The sequence below is a fragment of the Heliconius melpomene genome, chromosome 19, assembly GCF_056956725.1.
Source record: "Heliconius melpomene rosina isolate 202511_hmr_F chromosome 19, ASM5695672v1, whole genome shotgun sequence".
NCBI lineage: Eukaryota > Metazoa > Arthropoda > Insecta > Lepidoptera > Nymphalidae > Heliconius > Heliconius melpomene.
This window is the reverse complement of record NC_140407.1, coordinates 5457660-5476408: the sequence shown is the minus strand read 5'-3', so window position 1 is coordinate 5476408 and position 18749 is coordinate 5457660. Positions and strand designations below refer to the sequence as shown.

Below are 18749 nucleotides of genomic sequence, written 5' to 3'. Positions count from 1 at the left end.
TTAATTTCTAGCTAACCTGAGTTCAAGCCGTTTATTATTAATTTCTGAAAAGCTCTACTATACAGGTCCTGGCTCCATCATCAAGCCAGCTCGATGATATCAATTGTCACTTAAGCTTTAACATTGCATGCATTATTATAAATAATAAAGCATTTATAAATTTTTGGATATTTTAGATTACTTTTTGCTAGAAGCAAAAAATACCTTCTGTATTGGAAAAATCAAAACTTAAAGCAGACAAAGCCACGCTCAGAAAGCTAGTTTACCAGCTGATACATAAAAATTCTTATCTCGTATCATTACAGAAACAATTTACCTTATTTAAATGTATTTTCGATACAAGTTTCAATTTGTCTCGCGATTAATAATAAAAATAATTGTCCACAAGTCATGAGTTTTTATTGTTACGTTCACGCGCCGGGACGTTTATGTCTTATTTAAACTTTGTTTTACTTAATGTTGTGTCGTAATTGAAATTGGACTCGTTTAAAAATACGAATATACTTATATATATATGTCGAAAAATATATCGAGGCCCTCATAGCGTAGTGATACAGCATCTAATTGTAATCGTGGCGGTTGTGGCTTTGAATCTCGCACAGAGAAATTAATGAATTATTTCTTCGGTCTGATAACAAGATTGAGGCAGAGCGCGACGTTGAACTCCACAACTAAACACAAAATGTCTTGAAAATTGAGTGGAAAGTAGAGAACAGAATTGTTAGATATTTCTTTACCTCTGTTTACTATGCTATAAGGAGTAGGTAGGTGGGTAGGTGAATCTTTTAATTTGTTTTTTTTATATTGACACTGTAAGATAGAGTTGCTTAGAAATTATTAGGATAATTATGCACTGCTTCATTGTTTTTTTTCTCAGCTTCACACTTATCCCGCATATAGAAAAGAGGGAATGGGAAACTAAATGAGACTAATCCATTTCTCCGAGTGGATTGGAACACACAACCATCACGCGTACATTCAGATACTGTCCCATACTCATTTATTTAATGTAATATAGCAAAATATACTTGTCATTCAATAAGATAGAAGCCGTCGTGACTCAGTGGATCAATGTTTGATTGTTATAAACGATTGTGGGTCCGATTCCAGTTCAGGAGGAAAAAGTGGAGAACGGAGTGTATTAACACTAGGGTATCGCTGCGTACCCTGCTAATGCTAATATGTTATACCCATATATATTATATGCTATTCCGGGTACCTGTCGGTAATGGCAGGGACGTACAAACAGACAAATTTATAAGCCGCCGCTAACGAGATGTAAAGTGGGTCTACATGGAGATGGTTATAAATGATATTTTTATTTATATTTTTTTTAGCTTCACAGTATTAATAAGCGGAGGGAACACGTTGCGTGTTGAATGACAGAGCTCAACGACGCATCGTTTTTAATGTCATTGTTTTTTTTATGATATTTTTTGTAATCTTGTAAAGTTTCTGAATATTACACAAGAAATAGACTTTAAGAGATGAGGCATAATTCTCAACATCTTCTTAAAAAGTACTTTTTTAAGTATATTTTTGACAGAATAAAATAATATTTTATTAAAAAAAATATTACAAAATTGTCGAGAAATCAATAATTGCATAAAATTTTACAGAGAAAGCAAAAAATAAATTTCATGCACCTTACAATCAAATTAATTTTCTCTCTTTCACAAATATTTAAAATTATTTTTTAAGCTTTAATATTTTTTTTATAAAATAAAAAAAAACATAAATAATATTGGTTTATTATTATCTTGACCTATTGAAGATTTAAGCAAGTAATTTACAACTAAATAAATATTAAATATCACGACCATATTTTTTACTTTGAAGCGTATAACGAACTCAAATAAAACAAGTGTTTAAGACCAAACAAATAAACACACAGTATAATGTGCAGGTGTGAATGAACATTGGGCTGCCGGGGAAGAGATGGATGTATACGAATTTCTATAAGAGAGAAAGAGACAGAAGATGGCATTAATACGAAACAATATATTAAAATCGATTTTTCTATTTCGATTATTGAAAAATATGTATCGATATTACACTAAATGTATTTCGTATCAATATTTATTTAGTTTTAGTCATGTATATTCTGTTTTTAACGTGATTTCTTCGTAGATCATTTAAGTAAAGTATCAGCATTTGAAAATATATTTGCTAATTCGTTATATTCTTATAAGTTTTTGTAAATTATTGTTATTATTAGAGGTCTTTGTAGCGCAACGGCACAGTGTATGATTGTATTAAATTTAAGTTCTGCCATTCAGCTTGCTGTCAAAAAAAAAAGGGAACGGAGTGTTCTCTACTTTCCGTCCAAAAGGAGGGACAGTTTAACCACGATGATCCCGAGAGACCCCTCTATCTGCCCTGCTATGTGGGAAAATACGTAAAGCAACTTTTTTGTACAATAAAAACGATATTTAACCAACAACTATATTCACTTTTTTTATAGCCCATAAGAAATATTAAAAATTTAAACCATAGTACATTTTTTACTCTAAATATCGACATCCCGTCCATTTAACTTAAATTAGTATCAAAAATAACACGAAAGAAAAAATAAAATATATAACATCGAATGATCTTCGTTTCTCTTTTCCATATCTTTATTTTTAATCGAATCGAAATAAAAATTAATGAATTTGCCGTAAACCCCGATACGTAATGTCACAGGTTAATAAAGTAATAACAGACACGTATTCGTGTAAGGCTCTGTTGACAAGCGACAGTTTGATTTTTTAAAAGATAAATTAGTGTTTGGATAAAGATCTAAATTGAAACAGCTTAAAATAATGGTTTTATAAAATATCGAATTGTTTATTTTTTTTATCAATATATTTATTTATAAATTAATAAGATAGTTCTAAATACGCAAATTATCGAAGCTGTCCTACATTTTAAATAACGTACTTACTACTTAGAGAAAATGACTTAATTAATTTAATTTCCATCATTGTTATACATTCATTTCTTTTTTTTATTTTTGATTAACTACATTCATGTATTTCAGTGGCTTATCTAGATAACGTACTGTTTAGACTTTAGACTAAAGAAATAAACAATTTGGTCCTATGTGGACTTTCATTTCTTTATTTAGTTAAATTACATATGACATACTCCTTATAGTATTTAGAAACCCAGGTAATAAAATTACACCAAATACTTTAAAAACAAATACTTCAAAGAAAATATAATCATAACATAAAAAGATGCAAACCTTCGCGTCGGTGTATAACAGCTTAATACAAGTCACTTTACGATTTTATTAAATTTTATCTCGACAAAGTTTATTATAAATATATTAAAAGCAAATGATCGTTTTAAAGTATTAACGACACCGCAATAACGTGACGTCAACAAGAGTGGTGCAGAGTTTCACTTAGATTGGTCGATTTATACATTATTTATATACCTGTAAAGCAATGTCTCGTTCATATAGTGAATGGAGAACAGAGTGTTTAAATATAGGTTCTCTCTACCTACCCTGCTATATGCGGGATGGAAGAGTGAAGCTCTATCCTCGAAGTTAGACCTCCAGGATGCCATGACTGGAAGACGTGATGCTGAACATAACAGCCATTGGACGAACCACTGAAGATGTTAAAGACCGTGTAAAGTGGAGTTATTGGAGAAGCAAGATACATACTTGCAACAAACGCTAGACTCAATGCCAGAATATATATTTGAATTCTTAATGTATGTAATGGTGTTCTGTGTGTCGAAAACTCATACGAAAGGAGAATTATTGAATGCCAGAACTTATCGCCGCTTTGCCTCGTTACCAGAGTTAATGAAGATATTAAATATTTAATTTCCTGGCGTAGTATTCCAACCCACAACCTGCCGCTCTGCTCTACGACTGGCTTAAAGAATAAGATTTTTTTAAAAATGAGCCGAAAGAAAATGTCATCGCTGAGTTCCTCCATTCAACACACACTATCGGAAATTGTTCAGTGCAAGCTACCGAATGCTAAGCCACCCTGGACTTAGCACTCGGTTCCTTTTTTGTACTCTGATATGCGGGAAAATGCGTGAAGCTGTAATCAAAAGAAGACGTGTTAACTTTAATAAGCATAAAATATCTCTCGGCAGATTCAAATATGTAATGTTCATTAAACATGATAAGCTTAATTCCGATGTTTGAGCTTTGAATTAATTCACAAGATATTATTTGACATAACATGCACAATTATTAAGGCAAATTTTACATATTATAGGTACCATCAGGCCGCTGTGATGCAGCGATCAAGCAGCCTATAAAGACAGGGGTTGTGGGTTCGATACCCACTTCAGAGAATTAATCACTCAGGCAAAAATACAATGCTCAACGTTGAGTTTCGCCACTCACACACAATGTCTCAAATATTGAGTGGGGAGAATAGGAACAGAGTGACCTAATACTAGGTCTCTTCCTATACTTGTAGTGCTTGAGTTCAATTTCCATTAGAAATAATGAATTATTTTCATTCCGCCGCTCTCGTAGCAAGATGAAGCGCGGTGTTCAATTCCAACAATCACCATAATGTTTTAAAATTCGGCAGTGCGCAGAGAACGGAGTGTCTTAACACTAGGTTCTCTACGCTCTGTCTCTTACGCTACTAAAAGCGAAATACAGTGCAGATAAAAATAAATATTAAACCGTCATTAGGTAAAGATATCATTTGGTCACTGACTTCATATGCAATTATCAATCCATATTTAAGATGATATCTTTATTTTATATTAATGAATACCTTTTTTCACACTATAGGTTTGTATAAATAATTGGAATTAAATCTTTGGGTTAATTACATTTTTATTTGAGTCAAGAAACAATAATATTTCAAGTATAAACATTCCAGCAGGAATCGAATCCACTACAATCTAGTATAGGTGGTCAATCTGTGTCACATTGGTGTCAGAATAAATTAATAATAATAAGTATATAGTGTTTTATGTTTTAAAAAAAAATATTTGTACTTTCCAAAAAATAAATAAATAATTAAGTTAAAAAATACATAGGTACTTATGAATTTTGTGATGTGACATCCAAATATTTTTTATATCATATATATACCTAATAAAAAAAGCATAGTATTTGGTTTAATTTTTATTTTATTTGACAAAGTTTTTTTTTCGACTTCTTACAACAAAATCCACTTTACAAGTAGCGTTTTTATTAATAAAATATAAATTTAAAATTTTGTAATTTAAAAATATCAATTGTGTACTGTTATAATTTTTTTTTTTATTTTAAACACAATATTTTTTTAGCTTCACGCTCTATGCACTGCCTACCCTGCTATATATGCGGGTGCAGAGGGAACCTGGAAACCTAGTATTAAGATATTCCGTTCCTAATGAGGACTAACAAAACTACTAAATTTACAAAATGTCAATTTGGCGTAACGAAAGGTTAGTAAGTAAAGTGGAGCACTAAGAGAGGATTTCTCCATATTCCTACAGGATTTTTAAAGTCAAAGCGCACCAAGCTTAAAGAGAGAAACACTTGAAGTGACGTTTTGACTCTACTTTTTATTTAAAAAAATATGCCTATAGGTATTTAATGTTGATATTTTATCATTAAACAGCGAATGAGAGGAAATTCTATCTTTATTCATTATTGCTTAAGAAAATGCTTAAAAAGAATCATATTACTTTATTACAAGAAATAAATATTACAAAATAATATATATTTTATAAAATTGAAAGGACTTCTATATTTACTTATTTTTTAAAATTTGAATGTCAACAATATTTTTTAAATTGATTCTGGTGTAGAGTTAAATAAGTATCGTGTAACTTGGTCATTTCAAGTATTCATTTTGCTTACGTACAGTAGTTCACAAATTTGAAAATACACCATTAGGATTTCTTTATTTTATTTCTTTATTTATAAATTATGGAAGCTACCTTTTTTTTATATTTTTAGGTTTCACAAACTGTTGAAGTGAAAATCGATATATTTTTATAACTATAATTTGCAGCATTGTAACGTGCAATCTTTTATTTTTGCTTGACCACTTGCAACACTGACTTCTTTATTTTATAATTTAAAAATATCTGCTAATATTTGACATGTACCTAAATAATAAATATTAATAATAAATATTATGCATGCGCATTACATTTTTCTATCTGCAAGTACCTATGTCTGTCAAAAGACAGATTAATAAAGATTTTTTTTTCAGCTTCACGATAATCGGGATCACGTAGGCAGAGGGAGCCTGGTGTTAAGAATTAAAACTCTCCGTACCCAACTTAGTCAAATTCTGATGCATTGCTACATTGGTACTGAACGGCGCGCTTTTCCTTGACACCAGAGTCAAGAAATAAAGAATCAGCTTAACGTTGTACCCTCATAAAGCAGAGTAGACGGAGGGAAGAATGTTAATATATTCTGTTTCCCACTTTCCGTCACACACACACAGTCACACCCCTGTGCCCCTGCACCCACGACTGACAATAAAAAGATATTGCTTAATAAGTTACTAAATGGAATTATAGTCAAAAAACAAGTTTTAGAATTGCAGATTTACCTACTACGGATAATGAAATATACTACGTATATACAGCGTGAACTTTTCATTTACATAATAGGTTTATAGGATTTTTAGATCCTAATAAAAATGCGCACACGTCTCGCACCTGGTAAAGACGTATACGATTAAAATTTATTATTTAGTTATGTCGAGCATTTTCTTTGTAAATTACAATTTTAATATGTTCATAGTCAATACCGTACCAACGCTCAATATCGATATCAAATAATTTTGCATAAAAAATCGATTCTCTTAATTTTCTTGTTTACAATCTATGGTACATAAATGTCAAAGATTATTAAATAATATTCAATATTATCTAAAATATTAAAAAATCTTAATTTTCAAGAACAAGGGTCATATTTGGTATTGAGGTCGTTGCGAAATACTTAACGGCGTGCTGTTGGTGACAATTATGGATTCAAATTTAATTCGGGGGGAACGCTTAAGTATTTTGCCAGCTACATAAAAGACATTATGAAGTTCTGCTTCCCAACAGCCTGTCTAAATTGGCTGAATTTAAGAATAAAATGGAAAACTTCAAGAAACATCATCGTACAAATTCGTTACATCTTCTTACTAGTACCTAATATAAAAAATGTGGAACTTTGTAAGCATGGATTATTGTTCCACTTTCACGCAACAACTACCGAAAAGGTATATAGATGAGACTTTATGTTAATATAGTTTATATGTATAATATAGGGTATAATTTATGTAAAGATTTTGTATAATTTGTCTATGATATAACAATAAGTTTAAGCTTGAGAAGCCGCGCGTAGGTGGCTAGTTTTACATAATAAAAGTAATGGTGGCATATTTAAATGTCACTTAGAATAAAAACAAAAATCAATACAAACTACTTTTGAGCCTTTCATAACTCGTAAACCAATTAGTCAATTGCAATTTTTATACGTTCTCTAAAAAAGTATTTTTCCTTCCTAATTTTGGAATAAGAATAAATTTTTTTTAAATATATTTTATTATTACTAGATTTAAGCGTGACTTCGCCCGCTTAAATTTGCAATGTACAAAATCTTTACATAAATTGTAGTAGCCTATGTTTTATTCGGATTTATAAGCTATATACCTACGCAAGTCTCATTTTTAAATACGTTCATTAGTTCCTTATTACGTTCATTAGTTTTTGCGTGAAGGTTAAACAAATATCGATCGACACAAACTTTCAGATTAATAATATTATTTCAGTAGTAGTATAAACCAAAAAGTATTATAAAAACCATACACTGTACAAAATTTAATAATAATTACATACTTTAAAATAATGAATTAACAAAAAATCACCCTTAAAATAAACATAGCGCGCCATTAATCGCAAATTTGGTTGAGTTTACAAAATATCACCATCTCGCTCTAATGTATTGTAAAAAGACTACAATGTATATTTTTATCTCTCTCTCGCATTAAGTTACAATCAATTGCCATGCGCAAACAGACGCCTATGATATATCCAATTAAGTGGCGTTTCGGAAAAAGGATGTAAATGAGTTTTTTTTATCAAATTTCGTTTTAGTTTAAAATTAAATAAAATATTATTTATTATAACATAATCATTCATCGAGGTCGATCAATTGTGAGTTCGATTTCCACTTGAGGAAATGAAATATTTAATATTTTCATTTTCTTGCACTGGTAATGAGGCAAAGGGCGTCACCGCTACACGCAATGCCTTCAAAATTCGGCGGAGAGTGAGGAATGAAAAAATATTTAATTTGATCAGTGTCTTAACACTACCGGCTCTCGGGTACTCTTCACCTACCCTGCTTTGTGGAGGATGCAATAGGCAACTAAAAATTCATTAAAAAGGCTGACGTTTGTGGGGGTCGATTTCCAATGAGAGGAAATTATTATTTCAATTTCCTCGCTCTTGTAACAAAACAAAGCACGACGTAGAGGTGAATCAGGAAAATTAGGGTCACTCCGTGTTTTAGGATCTCTCAATCTACCCTACTTTGACGGAAATAACGTGAAGCTGCTAACTTATGCTCTTTATGTAATTCAATCAAGCTTTGTTTTTGCAACATGTTTTAATGTCAAAATTAGAAGATTCTAAACTATACTTACGTGTAAGTGGAAAGAATATCTGTTACAATTCGAAGAAAGCCAAAATAATATCTATTAATATATTAATATACAAATTAATAAATACATTTATTTTCAGATTTTGGAATTAGCAGAGAGACTGATTTTAATATAGCCACATGAACTATTTAAATAACAAATTCTCACATTTCCCTACCATCCAATGTTTTACACGAGCACCGTGTCTCAGGTAACGTGAAGAAATTTACCGAGTATTAAATCTCTGAACAAACAAGTTGTTCGCGCTTACACACACATGCACACACGTATGTATGTATGTACGTACACACATGTAAAGGATACAGATAATGTACGTGTGCAATTTGAATGGCACAGATGGCATATTTTTAATACAAATAAGGTTTCAAGGGTTATTTGTATTGAGAGCTTTTTTTAATGTTCTTATTAAGTTGTTTAAATGGTTAACTAGCAGTTATAGCTAGAGTTGTAAGGAAAAGAGATATTTCTTTAGCTTAACACTAAATACCGCATATGGCAGTGGTCAGAGGGAACCTGTTAACCTTGTCCGTTCCTTAAAGATACTTCCATTAATCACTTTCTGCCGAATTCTGGAGGCATTACGGGTTGAATAGTGCAACTCAACGCCGCGCTTTGTCATAAAAAAAGAGATATATTTTTGTATGCAATGAAAAGAGTATAAGTTCTCTTCAGTGCAGTCAGAAAAAGTAAATAAGTCTTAATTTACGCAGTTAGGGCATCGTGGCGCAGAGGCGTAGTGGTTAACCATGATTGCGTCACAAGACTGTTCTGGGTTCGATTCCCTGATGAGAAAATAAATTATTTTCGTGAATAAAACTAACGAAACTAATTAAACCTAATATATTATGTGTACGCACCTAATAAAAAATATGTGAAAAAAATATTCTCCTTAACTCGTAACATACTCAACACATTTTCTTGTCAACTTAGTATTAAATCTAGTAATTTAGTTGTTTAATCAAATATGTCATCTTATAGCCAGTCTCTTACAAGTTACTAGTAGATTACGTCGTGCGTGCTATTGGTAATTTAAATTGCAATTGCTTTTAAATCGGAATGTAAAAAGTAATATATATGTTTTCTAAAGTATTAATAATATTGAGAATGGTAAAATATTTTGAAACCTAAAGAAATTTTAAAGTAGCGTGAATCAAACCCACATCTCTTGTTTACCGTCCAAGCACTAACCGGCGGAACTAACCGCCGCGCTTGGTATTGTCTGAGCAAAGATAAGAATGAAGAAAAAATAATTAATTCCCTAGAGTGGGCATCGAATCCATAACCATCAGGCTTACAGTCAGATGTTCAGTAGAGCCACGAAGACCTCAATGTTTATGGGTTAAAACCGGGAAAGATGATCTACTTTCTGAAAATGTCTCCTAATTTCAAAAATATAAATTTTATATAAATAATTACTATGAATTTAACTATTTTAATCACTTATGTTAAATTATTAATTGCTTATTTATTATTAATTGCTTGATTTTGTCAAATATAGATTTTACTTTTCGTGGAACCCTTTTTTTTGGGGGATAGATGCCTTCCACTATAAAATATTATCGTTATTTGATCTGATTAAGAGTATATTAAAACACTATTTTAGGTTCTACTTAGACGGAACGTTAAAATTAGAGTCACTAAACAAAATAAGCTTATATATATTGTAACTTCAAAATAATTACTTAACTAAGAGTTTTGCGGCTTCCATTGTAAGGATTATATTTAATAATCCATTCAAGTTTTAAGCAAGAAAGAAATCCATTTATTATAATATCCTTAAGTTTATTATGTGCTTTTTCTAACGACTAGGTAAAATCAATTATTAAAGTATAGAAAAAAAGAGACTATATGTTGAAAATTCAGCAGAAGTGAGGAACTCAGTGTTTTAACACTAGGTTCCCTCTGCCCACCCTGCTGTAGGTGGGATATTGCGTGAAGCTGACAAATTAAATATTATGTTGTCTCTACAAAATTAAGAGGTCGTCATCCACCTGTCTACACCGTAGGTCCAATTTAATTTATATAAGACGGAAACAATCGTTTATATGAGATTTAAAAAGCTATTACCAAATAAGTTTTTATACTTAATAGCTAACTAGTTACCTACATAATAAGTATTTTGTTAGTTTTGATTGCTCAATTGTATGAGACACGCACAGTCATTTCTGTAATTGCAATATAAAAGTATTTCTCTTGAGAACACTTAAGAAACTATTATTTTAATCCAATTGTAATATAATACTTAATTATATTCTTTTCTTTGTTTTTTTTTTAGGGAGAAAAAACTTGTCATCCTGCTTTTCACGTTTCTGTAAATTCGGAGATATTGTAGGTTGGTCCGTCGGAACAAGCTCTCATAAAAATTCCACCTCCACCTCAAATCAGCCAAGTTGGAAACAAGGTATGAACTAATCAATCATAAATTGAATAGTTTTCGCTTTTTCGTAAGTAATTTCTTGTTTTTTCGTAGTATCACTAAGTAACTATATCAATATTATAAACAGTTTGTTTGGATGAACGCGCTAATCTCGGGAAATTCTACCTATATCAAGTTGACCATTTCGATGTAACCCATTTTTAATCGACTCCAAAAAAAGGAGGAAGTTCTCAATTCGTCGCAATCTTTTTTATCTACGGACAGTCACGTCCCTTACTAAGAATGTCTGATGTGTTATACATAACTGTTAGTTGTTTCTATATAACATATATTTTTGCTTGTAATCGAACGGAGAGATTTAATATAATTTTTTCAATTATTTGAACTCCACATACCTATCTGTAAAAACAGGGTAGCCAGATGTTCGCGCTGCTCGATTTTCAAAACATTGCATGTTGAATAATGGAACTCAACGACACTTTTTATCTTGTCACCAGAGCAAGAAAAATAGAAGAAAAATAATTCATTCACCTGAGCGGAAATCGAACCGGCAACCGTCGCGTTAACTATCAGATGCAACGTCGCTGCCTCATGACGGCCTCATAAATTCGTTTTAAAGTCGAACATAGTGATTTAACACTAGTTTCTGCCCACTTTCCCGCATTATACGAAAAATAGATAAGAGATAACAAAAAACCACATAATATTTAGTATAATATCAGTAGTTAAGAGGAACGACGCGAGCAGGCGGAGCGGTATTAGGTGGAATGAGCTTTTAAACACCCACTTTGCCCATCAACAGCGACCGATTAGAATAAAGGCATGGAACTTTGTGCGTTTCCATTTGATGTAGATGTTATTGAAATTGTTTTTAAAATATGTAGTCCCAGACGTCAGCTGCGGGTTCGATTTCCAGTCGGGGGAATGGACTATTTCATTTCTTCGCTCTGGTAACGAGACAACGGCGCACTGCGTTGACTTCTACCTCTCAATAAGCAATGTTTCGGACATAAGAAGGAAAATGGGGAATGGAATGTCTTAACACTAGGTTCCCTATATTTTGACTTCGACAACTTCTACCGTACTTTAGGAAAAGTTTAACCACACTGAATTTAAATGTAATAATAGTCGGATGGATAGCGGATACCACTAAAGTAATGGTAAAGTAACATAAGTGCAGTTACACATTTTTTTCCGTATATCGAATTATGCAGAGGGAGCCTGATGTCAAGAATCTTCGTTATTCGCTCTCCAAGCAAATTCAATATATTGTGTGTTGAGTGATGGAAATGAAAATAATTCATTCCATCGAATGAGAATTGAACCCACAACCATTGCGTTTACAATCAGACGATGTCTCTGAAATGTACAAAATTAAAAAAAAAACTATAGATATTAATTATCGGTCAATGGAAACGCACAACCGTTCAACCGTACCCTATTTATATAAATATAATGTTTGTGCTTATTTCGTGAAATATAATTTACTCTTGATAGCGCCTTATTAAATGTTAATTTATTGTAAAACTGTTCATCCACCCCCTAATGTTGAGCCAACGACCAACTCACCAACTATTACTATGAAGTGTTTTAAATTATCAACTTCCTTGTTTGTGTATACGAGAATAGTAGGTAATATTTAAAAAAAACACATTTTACACTAAGTGCTACAGGTACTTAAGATGTGTTCAGAGCAACAGAAATTATACCTATGAGTTTAATCTTCAGAACTATCTTCAGAACTATCTTCAGAATCTATCAGACCAGCTCGTTGAGTGTCCTTTTTGTAGGCTTTAGTAAAATGAACACGTCTCGAAATAGAGCGGAAAGTGGAGAACAGAGTGTTTTGACTCTAGATCTGCCTATTCTGATATATGCGTATATAACTTGCGATAACTTGAAAAATTGTCTTTAACAAATATTGTATACTCTGGTAATAAGACAAAGCACGGCGTTGAGTTCCGCTACTAACCACGCAATCCCCCGAAAACTAGGCAGTGCATGGGGAGCGAAGTGTCAGGGTTCCCTCTTGACTGGTGGCCCCCTGCTTTACGCGGGATATTGTGTGGAATTAAAAAACATATATTAATTAACTTAACCTTAGTGAAAACACATTTCTCTAACTCAAAAACCATCATTGGCCCAACATTTGTCTCAAGCCAACCAAAGAACTTGACAGATGTTTTGTGGCATCCAAAAAAAAACTTAATTTCAAAAACCCAAGTCGAAATTGGTACCGTTTATGTCAATCTGCACCTTGTTAGCATCAGAAAATAGTTTCGGCCCCTAATTTTTATAATCACACCCCGTTAATACACCCGTAGATTGGATATAAAAAAAATATTGCATTTTAAATGTATAAAAAATTATGGCAGGCGTTTATATAATTGGTTAAATTTGAAACAATAAATTTAATAAGCATTTATTTTTTGTGATGGCCGTCGTGGCTTAGAAATGAAAAAAAAACAAAAAACAAAACTTCTAATTTACTACCACATTGTTTGAAAAGCTCATTATTTACAACAAATTTTAAAATACCAATAACTCACCATTATACGGTAGTTACGCAAATTAATAGACAATACAAATCGTTACTCAGAAAAAAACATTAATCCAAACGTTTCCTTAATTGTGATTAATTTTATTTCTAAGATTATAATAACTGCTAACCACAGGTGTTTATTTTTTATTACTTACACAAAATTATTGTGAGACATTATTTGTTAATGCCACATACAAAAAGTCATTTGTTAAAGCATAGACTAATCATAATTATAATAAATAACATTGATTCGATCTTTTTCGGTAGATTAGAAGTTATTTTACAATTTTAATTTGATTCTTATAAAATTATATGAAACTCTAATATCATAGATATAAAGTTGGATATATTTATAAGCTATAACATTAATAATTTGGTCGGCTGTGGTTGGTGACATGTTTGACACATGTCAATTTTGGGCGCGCATTCGAAGTGACGTGGGCGTATAAAATGTTAAATGATCTATCTTTTAGTTATTTTTTTCATGTAAAAGATAACTAGTATCGTTTTTCTTACCTTTAAAGTGGCAGAGCAATTAAACAATTGGAATGTTTAAATTATAAAGGTGCCATAATCTTAATCTTAATATATTAAAACATGTTTCTTTAAATATATTTAAAGGTGGTCAAGCCAAGAACCTGGTGACCTAGTGTTAAAATTCCCATTAAGACTCTTTCGTTCTCCACTTTCCGCCTAATTCTGAGGTCATTGCGTGTTGAGTAACGGAATTCAACACCGCGCTTTGCCTTGTTTCCCGGACGAAGAAATTAAAATATTAAATATTTAATTCCGGCGAGCATCAAATCCACAGGTCAGTCACTATCACAACTATCATATACGATGCCTCGCGATATGTGGTCTGAATTGGTGTATTTATACTTATTTTATATATTTACCACATTTTGTGATAGATAGGAGTTAATCCATTCCATTTAGACAGATATTATTTTCCTTGTTATTAACCTTATTCTCTATATTTTCTTTGCTTACATCGCAAAATGTAAATGGAAAATTTAAAAAAAATGCACATTACTGTATCTGTAATATTCTCACCACCTTTAACGGCGTATAAATTACAAAATTATTTCTTTCAAAAAAATTAAACACTTGTTAACTGAATTTAAGCTAAATCTGCAAAAAAAACTTAAAACCACGAAAAAAACTTTCAAGTGCCGAAGTCAAATGACTAAAGAGATTATACACAGGTAGTGCGATCACTTTCAATAGTAAACCAATTTTCTGCGAAACGACGCGGGTGGCAGTAATGTCATTAAAAGATTTCACAAATAAATATTAGATAAGCGTTTACCTTAAAATCCAAAAAACTGAATGTTTTGAACTTTAGTCATAATGAATAGAGTGCTTTTTGGATTTGCCATTTATAATCTGTGCACGATTCGATGACTTTTAAAATGGCGGGATTTTTGACGTTTTAACGCCGAAATAGCTTAAGGTGTTTTTATTTTTTGGTTTAGTATCTATTAAATAGATTTTTTAAGCTTATGACTAATCCTTTGGAAATCTTTTAACGGTTTTTTGTTATTTATTTTTATTCATTATCTAAAAATCGTACCTATATTAGGTATCGATAGTATAAATTATCTCATATACCACGACGTCCACCTTCGATAAAACATTTGTTATGTGGCACATAACCCCTGATTAGAAATTAAAAATTTAAAAAATCATTTAGTGACATTCAACGGATCTATAGTAAGTAGCAGAATCTATTATTACGCTGTATTTCGTGCTGTATCCTGCATATAGCAGATTAGACAAAGGCACTAGGCAATGTTAAACTTAAAACACTCCGTTCGCCTCTTTCCGCTTATTTTTTGAGACGTTCCGTGTTGAGTCTTATCATTCTCCCGAGTGGGAATTGAACCCGTAACCATCATATTTGCAAAAATACATAGATAATTCAACACCAAAAGAACCAATAAAACTTCAGCAACAATCAACATCGACATCAATAAAAACTCTTACCTATTAACAGTTATAAATGTAAAAATTCTATGACTGTACAAAGTAGGTATGAACTGTCAAAACGGCTCTAATAACGATTGACCGCTCCATCTAGATAACTAATCAAATTATAACAGATAAAAACTGAACGCCATTTTTAATCCGTTTAGATTAAAAGTTTTAAACTTATTTGAAGTGTTATTTATTTATGTATGTATTATCATATACTTAGTATATTTTTAGTTTCGTTAGTCTCGCGCTTTTCAAAGAAAAGGAACTTGACATAACATAATCAATTCTGCGTCTGCCTATAAACGCAATGGTTGTTTGTGAGTTCGATCTCATTCTGGGGAAGGAACGTTTTCATTTCAACGCCTCGCTAAGGCAAAATGTGGAAGCTTCTTGCACTTAACGCTTCCGCTGAGAATCTTCATTCTCTTTATCTTCACGATGTATCCCACACATAGCAGTGTAGACAGAGAGAACCTGGGAACCTAGTGTTAAGACACTACACTCCATTGCTCTTATTCAGACTTGTCTTAACGCCATAATAGAGGCACAAAAAAAACCGCTGCATAATTGGAATCAATCACCCTGTCTTATTACTTATAGAACCTAACTACATTTTGCAAAAATATTTCCCCCAAACAAGAATTGAAGCTGGAGCTATCAAATGAAAATAAAATAAACAAAAATACTGCGCCATACCTTTAATCGATTCATAGTATCGCTATCGCTGAATCTTAGACGGTTGAAAGTGCGCTTTGTGGTAGAGCGATGAAATTACTTGTTGTATCTGTTAGTGTTTATCTTTTTGATATATCACACAAAAGAGTTTTAATTTATATTTGTTCGTGGCTATATTCTTATTTATATTATAAAAAATAAATAAACAAACTTTATAGTATACACTATACTTATTTCTTTAAGCTTCTCCTATGTTTTATGAGGTTTCTAGCTGTGCGAACTTCACAACTTCTTCAACTTCATGAACACGTGACATCCTCGCTAGTATCTGACATTCTGAATCTTCATCGTGAATTTGTGTGTTTTTTTCAAAGTCAGCCTTAATAAAGTAATAATCGGGAGCCACGAATTACTTATTACAATTTCAACAAACACCCAAAAAAATATTACCTATTAATATATCAACAGCTTTATTTAAGAACTTTTATATGACATTTTTATTTGAACCCACAATATTTAGTATAAAATTTATGCATCTTTAAGTACTGTACACAAAAGCTCGACATAACTTTAGCCTCCTTCGTATCGCTATATAATCGTTACCTGTCCCTATAAAGTTGAATCGCAAAGCGTTTAGTACTTTTTAAGCATACGTTATTTGCCAAATGAAACTGAGGTTTTCCCGCAACTTTTTAACGTCGCACTTTCATAATTTTGCTATAAATATTTAAAATACACCCATTTTTGATTTAGTTAATGAATGTAGCGTTAGGATTGTAATAAATAAAAAAAAATCTATGCTTGGAGTCTATGCTAGTCGAACTAGGTACTAACGTAAATGATAATTCTGTAACATACTTATTAAATTTTATATGAAAATCTGTTTGACAGATCTCTGTAATATTAAAAAAGTTTAGTTTAGTTTATGTGCATACATCCATACAGTATAAATGTTATATATACACATACAATACATACAATAAAAATGTGAATTAATCCGTGATTTTACGACGGCGTGTAACACAAGTTATGTCTGACAACAGTCATGTGTTTTTTGAAACGTTTACATCTTTTTTTATTTACTCTAATAATTTATAATGGCATTGTGGCGCAGTGGAACAGAATTTGTCTGTAGACACGATAGCTGTAGGTTCTGTGATTTCTCGTGACATTCCTTATATTCTTAATTTCTTTGGTATTGTTACGCAAAACGAATCATTGGATTCCGTGATCCGTCTTTATTGCATTTTTTTAAATTTTCATACGTTTCTAAATATAACATAATAATTTTCATTCCTTAGTGAAATTACAACTTAAAAATAAATGGAGAACGGAGTGCCTCAACACTACGTTCCCTATGTTTACCCGTCTACAGCCTGAAGTAAGTTGTTTTGTAAATGGTTCTTAATATTTCAAATCTATAGTATTTTACGAAGCGAAGAAGAGACCGTAGCATTAGGCGTTTCGTCCTTTCTGGCTACTCCGCTAGAAATTAAGCGCAAAGCTAAAAAAACACTATTATACTAAAAAAAAAAAGACAACAATCTACGGAACTCCAAACCCAAATTGGCAATAAACGTATCAATATTAAAATGCGTTGCGCGTGCGCATCGGTATGCAGCGGCTGCACAGTGGGGCGTGACGTCATCGAGTTGTGTGGTCGACTAATAATAGAAGTTACTTAATAATTTGTACTAATAATTCAACAGCCAGTACTAGTTTAATGGCTTATATCTACATATATATGTGTATAAACGGCAATTGTCTTTTTGCAAATCAAATTTATGTATTTTTTTTCTACACGCTGCGTCCCGCATTTACTATGTTAGACAGAGAGGTTGGTGATAAAACTCTCCGTTCCTTACGCACAGTCCAATTTTAGAGATATTACGTGTCTTATGTATCTACAGTGGATTAGGTACATCGAAACTTATGTTATGTAATACAATCTATAGCCTATAGCTTTCCTCGATTGATGGACAATCCAAGACTAAAATAAATTTTCAATTGGAACCAGTAGATACTTCCTGTTTGTAAAATTCTCGTAAAAGTGAGTAGGATTCTTTTATTACATTTTAAACTAGCGGCCCGCTCGCGGTTTTACCCGCGTCAACTATGTTATTATTAATTTCTGTCTCAATGACTACGTCCTAGTGACGTCTATGCAAAATTTGACACTCCTAGCATTTGTAGTAACGAAGTTTCATACAAATTTTCGACCCCAAAAACAAACCCTTAGAAGTCGAATATTGCAAATTCCCGTCTTAGCGAGCACCTACGTCTTATAAGTAACTCCTATGCAAAATTTAAGATTCCTTGCACTTGTAGTTTCTGAGATTTCGTGATGAGTGAGTGACCTTTCGATTTTATATATATAGATTAGTTCTTTGTTATTTCAGCTAATATCAGAAATCAAAAGAGTAATTCAGTTGGTTGTACCTACTCATATATATTCCATTCAGAGCATCCAGTGCCTTACAAATGTGCTAGCTTTCCAAGGTTTTTTCATTATTTTTTTAAATTCCAAATAAGAAAAGGCACG

At 31.8% G+C, this 18749-nt stretch overlaps 1 long non-coding RNA gene across 2 annotated transcripts in view; it reads left to right on the top strand.

Annotated features, from left to right (window-relative positions):
- LOC146528476 (uncharacterized) overlaps nt 1–18749 on the top strand; it is a 104214-nt gene that overhangs the window by 65056 nt on the left and 20409 nt on the right. For both annotated transcript variants that reach the window (XR_014879097.1, XR_014879098.1), the window contains exon 3: nt 10912–11037. This is a non-coding gene — a long non-coding RNA (uncharacterized LOC146528476). The remainder of the gene's footprint in view (nt 1–10911; nt 11038–18749) is intronic.